The sequence below is a fragment of the Narcine bancroftii genome, chromosome 9 (assembly GCF_036971445.1).
Source record: "Narcine bancroftii isolate sNarBan1 chromosome 9, sNarBan1.hap1, whole genome shotgun sequence".
NCBI lineage: Eukaryota > Metazoa > Chordata > Chondrichthyes > Torpediniformes > Narcinidae > Narcine > Narcine bancroftii.
This window is the reverse complement of record NC_091477.1, coordinates 36,065,306-36,076,551: the sequence shown is the minus strand read 5'-3', so window position 1 is coordinate 36,076,551 and position 11,246 is coordinate 36,065,306. Positions and strand designations below refer to the sequence as shown.

At 43.1% G+C, this 11,246-nt stretch overlaps 1 protein-coding gene across 1 annotated transcript in view; it reads left to right on the top strand.

Annotated features, from left to right (window-relative positions):
* The first annotated feature begins 2,605 nt into the window (after positions 1 to 2,605).
* The window catches only part of sh3pxd2b (SH3 and PX domains 2B), a 265,721-nt gene continuing 257,080 nt past the window's right edge, over positions 2,606 to 11,246 (top strand). Inside the window, exon 1 of the mRNA XM_069898788.1 lies at positions 2,606 to 2,964. The gene's annotated coding sequence lies outside the window, so the exon portion shown is untranslated. The remainder of the gene's footprint in view (positions 2,965 to 11,246) is intronic.

Sequence of the window (11,246 nt, the reverse complement as noted above, 5' to 3'; positions counted from 1 at the left end):
AGCCCACCTCACTGACAAAAGGCAAAGGAGGAAAAACCCAACACCCAACCCCAACCAACCAATTTTCCCCTGCAGCCGCTGCAACCGTGTCTGCCTGTCCCGCATCGGACTTGTCAGCCACAAACGAGCCTGCAGCTGACGTGGACTTTTACCCCCTCCTTAAATCTTCGTCCGCGAAGCCAAGCCAAAGAATTGCAGTGTACCAGGTAGCAAAATGCTATTGCAGTGCCAGCAACCAGGTTTAAGGAGTTTGTACATTGTGCATGGGTTTCCTCAGTTTCCTTCCACCCTTCAAAATCTCCAGGGGTTGCAGGTTAATTGGATGGCATGGGCTTGTGGGCTTGAAGGCCCTGTTACCATGCTGCATATTTAAATTTAATACTAATTAGAGTCTCAAAGTCCATCTCACTCAGATAACACATAAACAGCCATTCTTTAAGGCAAGATACTAACCTGTTGGGAGCAGTTCAGAAAATGTTTTACAAAATGTCAGGAATTAATGTATAGTCTTGAGGAATGTGTAGTTGAGAAGGTTGAATTTTATTGATGCAAAATTCTGAAGAGCTTTGAAAGATGGTTATGGAGAGGACCTTTTCTACTGTGGGAGAATTTGGAACCAGGATTGTGATAAGGAATTTCTCAATTAAGACAGATGAGAAATTTTTCTCAGGAGGCTATGAATCTTTGGAGCATCCTTAAAGGGAGGGGAAAGCAGTGACTTTAAATATTAAGATGGATAGATTCTTAAATAAATGAGTAAACTGGAATGTAGAGTTGAGGCAAAATTCAGATCAGCCAGCCTTTTATTAAATAGAGGAGCAGACATGAGAGGCTGAGTAGCCTATTTATCAAAACTAAAAATGAACGATGTTTGTGGGCTAATTGGTGGTGTTTGAGTGATATGGGCTCACAGGATAGAGGGACCTGTTGGTGTGCTTTAGCTTGTATTAAAAAAAAAGTTTTAATTGTAACAGAAAAAAAGAATGGTAAATGTACAGCTTGTTTTAGGTGTTTGTCTAAAAAAAAAGTAATGTAATTTCTCAATTTATGAACATTTTCTGCAGTGTCTCATGTGGGGGTGTATATCTTCATATTTAAAATCAGAGCACTCTTCTCAAAATGTGCACTATGCCATTTCAATTTTTCATTATTTGATATTTTGATGAATGAAACATCTTCCAGAAGTACACATCTTTTGAATCGAAGAACGATTGTGCACCTGAAGGCCGAGTACCTTCAAGAACTGTTTTGCATTATGTGGCATGACTCTGATACAGTTGTATGCAGACACTAAAAAAGTTCTTTTGAAGTTACCACCTTCAACTGAGGATTTTCAGTCACAGCTCTACCTCTATAATATTTGTGATTGGAACATAAAAAAACTAATAACCCATAACTTGGTGTCAAGTTGGGATGTTGCTGCTTTAAGAGCTCACATTAAAATGACTTCTCTAAGTTTGGACATTGCTAATGGCAAACGGGGACCTTATGGACATATCAGGACCTTAAACTAGTACTGTACAAGGAAATCCACTGAACTTATTAATGCCTGGAGTGGGTATTTCGGATTGTAAATGTAGTGAAGGCAAGAGTCAAGGGACCAAGAGAGTCAATGAACAGATTGCATTATAATTGTACATTAATATAAACTATTTAATAAAGGATAAAATATAAACTCTTAATTACAGATAGTTCTCTACCACCTGCACATGACCAAAATTTTAAAAATCTATTAAAACTCCCAAGTACATCTATTAAAAGTACTGTATACAGTAGTCTGAAGTCCCCGATCTACGACCAAAACAATCCGAGTTACAACCAATCCATGATCGCAAGTCGGGGACTACTTGTAATTATATAACGTCATGTAGTGGAATAGATGACAAGATTGATTTCCTTTCAACAGATTTCCTTTCAGCAGATTTTTATATCAGCGGCTGAAAATTCCTAGCCTCAATAAAGGACGCCTTGTTCATAACACTGCTATTTGATGTGGTTACAGCACGATGGAAACGCACAGTCTCTGGTTATCACTCGCAGGCTTCCTTCTCAATCAAAATCGAGTGCAAGTTAATTTTCGCGTGAAATTTAGGAAACGCGCATATCATACTGCAGTTTTTTTTTATAGACGGTTTTGATGATGGATATTTCTCTCCGAAGGTGTACAATTCTGATGTGACACCGTGTGGCTCCGGTTAATCACGCTGCAGCATCCTTTAAATCGAGCTCATTGCCTTCTCGTGACATCAGGCTGCAATTCCACCGGGGCACCGCGCTGGTCGGGCTGAGACCGCCGTGTTGGGTCCGGGGCACCGCGCTGGTCGGGCTGAGACCGCGACGGGTCCCGGGCACCGCGCTGGTCGGGCTGAGACCGCGACGGGTCCCGGGCACCGCGCTGGTCGGGCTGAGACCGCGACGGGTCTGGGGCACCGCGCTGGTCGGGCTGAGACCGCCGTGTTGGGTCCGGGGCACCGCGCTGGTCGGGCTGAGACCGCCGTGTTGGGTCCGGGGCACCGCGCTGGTCGGGCTGAGACCGCGACGGGTCTGGGGCACCGCGCTGGTCGGGCTGAGACCGCCGTGTTGGGTCCGGGGCACCGCGCTGGTCGGGCTGAGACCGCGACGGGTCCCGGGCACCGCGCTGGTCGGGCTGAGACCGCGACGGGTCCCGGGCACCGCGCTGGTCGGGCTGAGACCGCGACGGGTCTGGGGCACCGCGCTGGTCGGGCTGAGACCGCCGTGTTGGGTCCGGGGCACCGCGCTGGTCGGGCTGAGACCGCGACGGGTCCCGGGCACCGCGCTGGTCGGGCTGAGACCGCGACGGGTCCCGGGCACCGCGCTGGTCGGGCTGAGACCGCGACGGGTCTGGGGCACCGCGCTGGTCGGGCTGAGACCGCCGTGTTGGGTCCGGGGCACCGCGCTGGTCGGTCAAACAACGTGCAGGCAAGTCTCCGCGACGACGTTTCAGTAAGCATTGCAAGTGATTTTAAACTGACATTGTGGATCAGGCAAACTTTGTTTCTGGGGTGAATTTCCGGGGGGGGGGGGGGGCAAACTTTTAACTGCCTACGCAAGTCTGGGAGAAAGACGATGTCATTGCTCTGGGAGCCGACCCAGCTTTTAAACCGCGCCTTGACTCCTCCCTTCGCTGCGGCGAGCAGAAGGCCAACTGGCTCTTTGCACGGGATCCCTCCGAAACGCACTCCACTCCTTTGTTTCAGTTGCAAACTTCAGAGACGCGGGTTTATTGTTCAAACGGCTCCCTCCGGGGTTGATGTGGGGTGGGTAGGTTGAATGCAGCGGACTGACAAATGATCCACAGCAAACGGGCATGATATTATCACCATTCCTGTCTTTCGGTTTTGCCTCTTAATTACACACGGTCTTTCAGATTCATTTGAGTTCTAACCATTATTTGACGTCGTCAGTGGACAGGACGATGTCATGCCATTACTGGAGGTAGTAAAGTGATCAGCAGCGTTTGAGGTTCACTCGCATAAGGATGTAGGCCATTCGGCCCGTCGTGTCCTTTCCGCCATTCCATCATGAGCTGATACCTTCTCCCTCTCAGCCCCACTCGCCTGCCGTCTCCCCATCACGTTTGATATCCTGACTATACAGATCGATAATCAATCTCTGCCTTAAATACACCCGATGACCTGATCGGCGTGGTAGCAAATTTCCAGAGGTTCACCTTGTCTCCGGCGAAAGCAATTCCAACCCCATTTCTTTATTTATAAAAAAAACGGTGACCCTCAATCCTGAAGTTGTACCCTCTTGTTCTTGACTTAATGGGGAATCCACATTCCCGCACTTGCACTCTCCAGACCTTTCAACGTTCAGAATGTTTCCATGCGGTCCCCCTTCTTTCTTCTGAACCCTAGGAAGTACAGTCCTAGAACTGTCAAATGTTCCTCATCTGCTAATCCCTTCATTCCAGGAATCATTCTTGTAAATCTTCCTTTGAACCCTCTCCAATCCCACTATATCCTTTCTTAAATAAGGAGCCCAAAACTGTGCTCTGTGAGGCTTCACCAGCGCCTTATAAAGCCTCAACATCACATCCCAGCTATTCCTCAAGATATGAACGCCAACATTATATTCACCTTCTTCACCACCGACTCAACTTTTAGGGTATCCTGCACCTTTGAATTTTCTCCTTATGCAAATTTACTCTACCAAAGTGCACAACTGTTCAAATGTTGAATTTCATTGACCACTTCTTTGCCCATGCTCCTAATCTATCTAAGTTTCTCTGCAACCTCTCCATTTCCAACTCATTACCTGCCCATCCATCTATTTTTATACAATCTGAAAACTTAGCCATATAGCCATTGATTCTGTAATCCAAATCATTAACATACAACATTAAAAAGAAGTGGCGCCAACACTGACCCCTGCGGAAAACCACCGGAAACCAGTAGCCAACCGGAAAAGGATCCCTTGGTTCCCACTCTCTGTTTCCTGCCAGTCGGCCAATGCTTTACCCATCCTAGTATCCTTGCTGTAATTCCATGGGCTCCTATCTTGTTAAGCAGCCTCAAGTCAAAAGACTTTTGATAGTCCAAATATACCACATCCACTGCATATCAAAAGACTTTTGATAGTCCAAATATACCACATCCACTGCATATCTTCCTCAGAAGAGATCTATGAATCTGAACCCCTGCACCAATTCTTCAGTCAAGCATTCATCTGCCATAAATTCCTATTCCTGCCCTCATTGGCATCTGGCACTCTAGCAATCCAGAGATTACCACCAGTGAGGTCCTACTTTTCACCTTCTTTCCTAACTCCCTCCATTCTCTCTTCAGGAACTCATCCCTTTTCCTATCTATGTCATTGGTACCAACATTATCAATGATATCTGGTTGCTGATGCTCCTATTTAAGAATGTTATGGACGATCTAAGACATCCCTGATCCTGGTACCTGGGAGGCAATGTATCATTCGGGAGCCTCAATCTTGTTCACATGGCGTCCTATCTATTCTTAATTATCGAAAACCCAATCACTATGGGTCTCCTCTTCTTCCCCTTCCTTTCTGAGCTGAAGGGCTAGACTGTGCCAGAGATATGACCACCATCTGATATCATTGGTCTGCTAATGCACCAATCTCCACAATTGCTCCTTTTTAATCTCTTCATCCTGATCTCTGTGCTACTCTCTCCTGACAAATCTGTTTGTCTGTCTTATAATTGCCCCATCCTTTCCCATGTGTGACATCTAGATGATCTTTGCATTTAAAACTACATAGTTGATCACAAAGAATGATTGATTCATGCTTCATCTTCATGTGTATCACAGCTTAGTATGTTGTCCCATTCTTGCGGCCAGCTGAGAACACTTTGCTGATATCACTAATTGAAACAGTGGCCCCTCCTCATCCATGGTTTCGCTTTCTGTGGTTTCAGTTACCCGCAGTCAACCATGGTCCAAAAATATTAAATGGAAAATCCCAGATGTAAACAATTCATAAGTTTAAAATTGCATACCGTTCTGAGTAGCATGATGAAATCTCACACCGTCCCACCCGGGAAGTGAATCATCCCTTTGTCCAGTGTATCCACGCGATATTTGCTACCTGCCCATTAGTCACTTAGTAGCTGTATCGGTTATCAGATTAATATAGTATATATAGGGTTCAGTTCTATCTGCGATTTCAGGCAGCTGGGGGTTTTGGAACATATCCCCCGTGATGTCAAAATGTATAGTCAAAATTTTTTTTTCTTCTTTGGCTTGGCTTCGCGGACGAAGATTTATGGAGGGGGTAAAAAGTCCACGTCAGCTGCAGGCTCGTTTGTGGCTGACCAGTCCGATGCGGGACAGGCAGGCACGATTGCAGCGGTTGCAAGGGAAAATTGGTTGGTTGGGGTTGGGTGTTGGGTTTTTCCTCCTTTGCCTTTTGTCAGTGAGGTGGGCTCTGCGGACTTCTTCAAAGGAGGCTGCTGCCCGCCAAACTGTGAGGCGCCAAGATGCACGGTTTGAGGCGTTATCAGCCCACTGGCGGTGGTCAATGTGGCAGGCACCAAGAGATTTCTTTAGGCAGTCCTTGTACCTTTTCTTTGGTGCACCTCTGTCACGGTGGCCAGTGGAGAGCTCGCCATATAATACGATCTTGGGAAGGCGATGGTCCTCCATTCTGGAGACGTGACCCATCCAGCGCAGCTGGATCTTCAGCAGCGTGGACTCGATGCTGTCGACCTCTGCCATCTCGAGTACCTCGACGTTAGGGGTGTGAGCGCTCCAATGGATGTTGAGGATGGAGCGGAGACAACGCTGGTGGAAGCGTTCTAGGAGCCGTAGGTGGTGCCGGTAGAGGACCCATGATTCGGAGCCGAACAGGAGTGTGGGTATGACAACGGCTCTGTATACAGAGCCGTCAAAATTTATGGCAATGTATAATGGCCAATTTTGTTTCTCAACAACACATTTCACCTGTAGATGGCGATCACTGATGGTTTATTTACATTTTCAATGAAGAATGGTTTGAACTTGATTACTGTATTTATAAATGTGCACAGTAGAATATTTTATAGTTAGTTCATCTTAACCAGTGAATTATCTCTTTCTTTTGTTGTTTACGTCTTACCTTAAGGAGAGGAAGGAATGGGCCATCCAGTCAATAAAATTATAGTATATCATCAACCTCAGTGCTCCTGCTAACCCTTTATTCCTTAATATCTGAAAGCATTTTGATTTCTGACGAATACAATCAGTGATTGAGCCTTCACAGCCCCTTTGCCTGCAGAATTCTGAAGATTTACTCTTTGGGTAAAGACAGTTTTCTTATCTCTGTGAATGGCTAATCTTTTGATTTGTAACAATGGACACCTGGATCTAAACACCTCAATTGAGGGAAATATCAACCCTGTATCTACCCGAAGCAGCCCTGAAAATCATGTGGACTTTAATTGAATTCACCTGTTATCCTTATAAACTCAATTTGTCCTTGAAGCAAAAAAAAATCCACAACAGAATTAAATCTGGTGCATCTTTCTTGCATTTTCACTATTGCTGGAGAGAACAGACTTGAACACAGTGTTCCAGATGTGGTATCACCAAGTCTTTACATAATTCAAGAAAGATACATCTACTCCCTTATTCAAATATTCTTGCAGTAAACACCAGTGGGCTATTTTGGTTTCTGACTTGCATGTTAATTTTCAGTGAATCTTGTACAAGGACACCCCCCTGTGACTTTTCAATCTTCATCTTTTTTAACTTGTTTACATTATTAATTGTCCTATTGTTAAAGTGGACCTTTGGTTGCTTGAAAACAAACACAGTTGCACAAACAAATGTTTTAATCAGTTTGCAAAGTGTGAGAACTCTGGAATAGCAAGAAGCTTTGCCACAAACAGCTAATCTCACCCCAAGAGCAGCTGCCTCATAGTTTACAAGTCATACAGTCAGAACATTCAAACAGACTGCTCCATATGTCAGAATTTTCTTGGGATTCGTCAGTTAGGGTCATGTCCCTTACCCAATGGTTAATAGACTTTTACTGCTTTGCCAAATAAGGAGGTCCTTATCAATTCTGGCCTTGTTGAATTGAAAACAACAAAAAAAGGAATGCAGTTAGCTTCCCTCTCCCAGACAACATTTTAAAACTTACATTCTCACTATAGAATAATATTATTGGCACTTAAATTTCCTTTAATGGAGAAAAGACTTTCCAGAAAAAAACATATTGAAAAAAAATTAACATTGCATAAAACATGTTGCTGTGAGTTTGATTGAGTCCTTCCCCAACACAAAGCTTCAGAAAGTTTATGCATTCACTAAATGTGAATTTGCTATGTGTCATAGAGTTTAAACCAAGGAAATAGTCCCTTCTATGCCAATCTATTCACAATAATTTTCTGCTCTCCATTTTATTCTCTCTATTCAACTCCACCCAGTATGTATATTCAACTGCATTCTAGCAAGGATATACAGTGCCCTTCATAATGTTTGGGATGAAGACACTTTTTTTTTCATTGATTTGCCCCTGTGATCCACATTTTTAAATATGTAATCAAACAATTCACATGTGATTAAAGTGCACACTCCAAATTTTATTCACAGTTATTTATTTTGGTTTGATCATGTAGAAATCATAGCACTTTTTAGACATATTTCCCCCTTTTCAGGACACTATAATGTTTGGAACATTTAGTTTCACAGGTGTTTATGATTACTCAGGTATATTTTAATTGGTTCATTAGTGTTGGAGTAAGAGAGCTAGGCTTGCTTCTTGGCTTTTGATCACCTTTGGAGTCTGTATTTGCTAGTTTTCAACATGAAGCTCAGAGTTGAGCCAATGAAACTCAAAGAAGCCATAATGAGGATGAAAAAACAAGAATAAAACAGTAAGAGAAATAGCCTAAACCTTGGTTTTACCAAAATCAATTGTTTGAATCATCATTAAGAAGAAAGAGCGTACTGGTGAGCTCAGTAATCACAAAGGGATTGGTAGGCCAAGGAAGGCCTCCACTGTTAATGACAGAGAAATTCTCATCATAATGAAGAAAATACTTGTCCGACAGATCAGAAACACTCTTTACGAGGTAGGTATGGATATGTCAATGACCACTGTCCACAGAAGTCTCCAAGAACAGAAATACAGAGGCTACACTGCAAGATGCAAACCACTAGTTAGCCACAGAAATAGAACCACCAGGTTACAGTTTGCTAAGATGTATTTATAAGAGCCTACAGAATTCTGGGAGAAAAAGGTCTTATGGACACATGAGACCAAGATTAACCAGTATAAGAATGATGGGAAAAGCAAAGTGTGGCGGTGTAAAGGAATTACCCAAGATCCAAAGCATACCACCTCATCTGAGAAACATAGTGGTGGGGGTGTTGTAGCCTGGGCATGTATGGCTGCCACAGGCAGCACAGGGGAGAGACGTGGAGTTAAATTTTTGGGTCAATGATATTGCCAAAATTGAATTTTTTTGATTATTCTCAAATGAAGCTAGTTATGATGTATTATAGGCACTTTTATGATGCTTTTTATACTGTCTTGATACTTTTCTGACTCTTAAGCCAGATGTTGGATAATTTTCTCTGATTTTTCAGGTATCAGTTCTCCCATTAAAATGTAAATGTAGGGAAAATTTCTGGAAATAATTGTAGACTTTTCTCTGATTCCATGATCTTAGTTATCAGCAGATTGTTGATATTAGTGAATAGAGCAGAGCAAAAGAGGGAGGTTGATGCATTTCTATTTCATTACTATCCTAAAGTATACAAAGTTTTGGCAGAACTACGAAGTGCAAAACACCTGTCTTATATCCCTCTCATCCCTGCACCATCCGATGCTCCTGTTGTGGAAGGACCAGACATACACTGCGAGATCACTTCATTGAGCACCTCAGCTCTGTCTGACACAAGAGCAGGGATCTCCCAGTGGCCACCCCACTCTCTTGCCCTACCCCACTCCCTTGCCAGCATAACTGTCAATGTAGTCTCATGCATTGCCAGACTGAGACTACCTGCAAATTGGAGTGACACCAGCAACACTGTCTGGTCACCCTCCAACTGGATGACATTAATAATGACTTCTCCGTTAGCCCCCTCCTCCCACTATCTTTCCCTATTTCTCCTTTCCTTTCTCTCCCTTTCTCTTCCCTTTTCCCTCTGCCTCGGTGCTTCCACAGGACCAAAAACATCCCCAACTCCCAGTCAATTCTCACCTTTCTCCTGTCCTCCCATCCATATCCAATGAACACCGTTTGTCTGCCCATTCTCCTTCCTAGCATTTTAATTCAGGCACCTGCCTACTTTTTACTCGCACAAGAAGACGGGCTCAGCCCTGAAGCATCAGTTATGTATCTTTACTTCCTATTAATGTTGTGAATGTGAGACTTGCTGAGTTCCTCCAGCATTTGTGTTTTTACCTATCTGACAATGTTGTTGTGTCCTTTTGCTAAAGGGCCTCTTTAGATTTCCCTTGTCCTCCAGAACCCCAAAGGTTGAATTCTAGATAATACAGAATGTATCCCATTCATTTTCCAACAATAAACACAATTGTTTTCTGTTGTTTATACTGTATAATTGACAGAAAAGCATATTTTTTTCATCCAAATAATCTTTCTCCAAATCGTTCTTCATGCTGAGTGCTACAAACCATGGGAGAACGCCCATGATGTGCCTAGATGAGATGAATGAACCTCAGCAATTATGGAAAATTGGCTGATTGTCTACTTTGATATCTTGTTTCTACATCCTTCCCATTAGCCCTTATTCCTTTGAGCATTCATAAATATAGAAACCAAATTCTTGAATATGCCTTCATTGACTTCAATAGTCGAGAAATCCCTAGGTTTACCAGTCTCTGGGTGAAGATGTTTTCCCCTCATCTCAGTTCTAAATGGCATATTCTATATCCCAAGGTTGTGATGAATGGTTCTGAACTCTATCTATTGAGAATATTCTCCATGTAACTTTCAGGACCATTCTCCATTAAGTCTCTTCTAAGATGTTATTTCTATGCCAGTCAGTCCAGAAAACAACTGCACTTTTGTTTTATTTTGCATTACCTATTGTACTCAAGTATAGGTTGACTTCATTTTAATTCAGAATAGCAGATCAGATCAGCATACAAAACTTCAGGAGTAGGTGCAGCAATACATCCCTGTCCAATACTTAAGTCCTTTTGCACTAACATACAACACATCATGTGGTTTTCTAACTACTTGCTATACCTGACGACTTGCTTGTACAAGGTTAGCCAGGTCTTTCTGCATCTATTTTTCTCATTGCAAAGCATTACCAATCGGTCTGTAATTAAATTGTATGATGTGAAATAATGTGAGGTTATCCAGCATCCTTCATGCATTTGTCTACAACTCGTATAAACCACATTGAAACCTCTGCATCCCCTTACAGCTCACATTTGAATATCCAACCATTTTGTGTCATCTGGAAACTTGGAAATGTTTCATTTCAGTTACCTCATCGTAATCATTATATATTGTGAATAGTTGGAGTATGAGCACTCATCCTTTGAGCCATGACGAGTTTCCTTTATACAAGGTATGATTTTAACCAATGGTATGTTTTCCACAGGATGTCCATTGACTTCATTTTTATCAGAACTCAACGTTGCCATGTAAAGTAAATTGCTACACTGGTGTCGTGACCAATCAATCTCAGCTGATGTCCAGAATTCAGCTTCATGTTCAAGTTTGGACCAAGGTTCTAAGGTCAGAGCTACAAAGTGGGCATTGATGAACAGGTGATGGGGAAGGAGGTTAA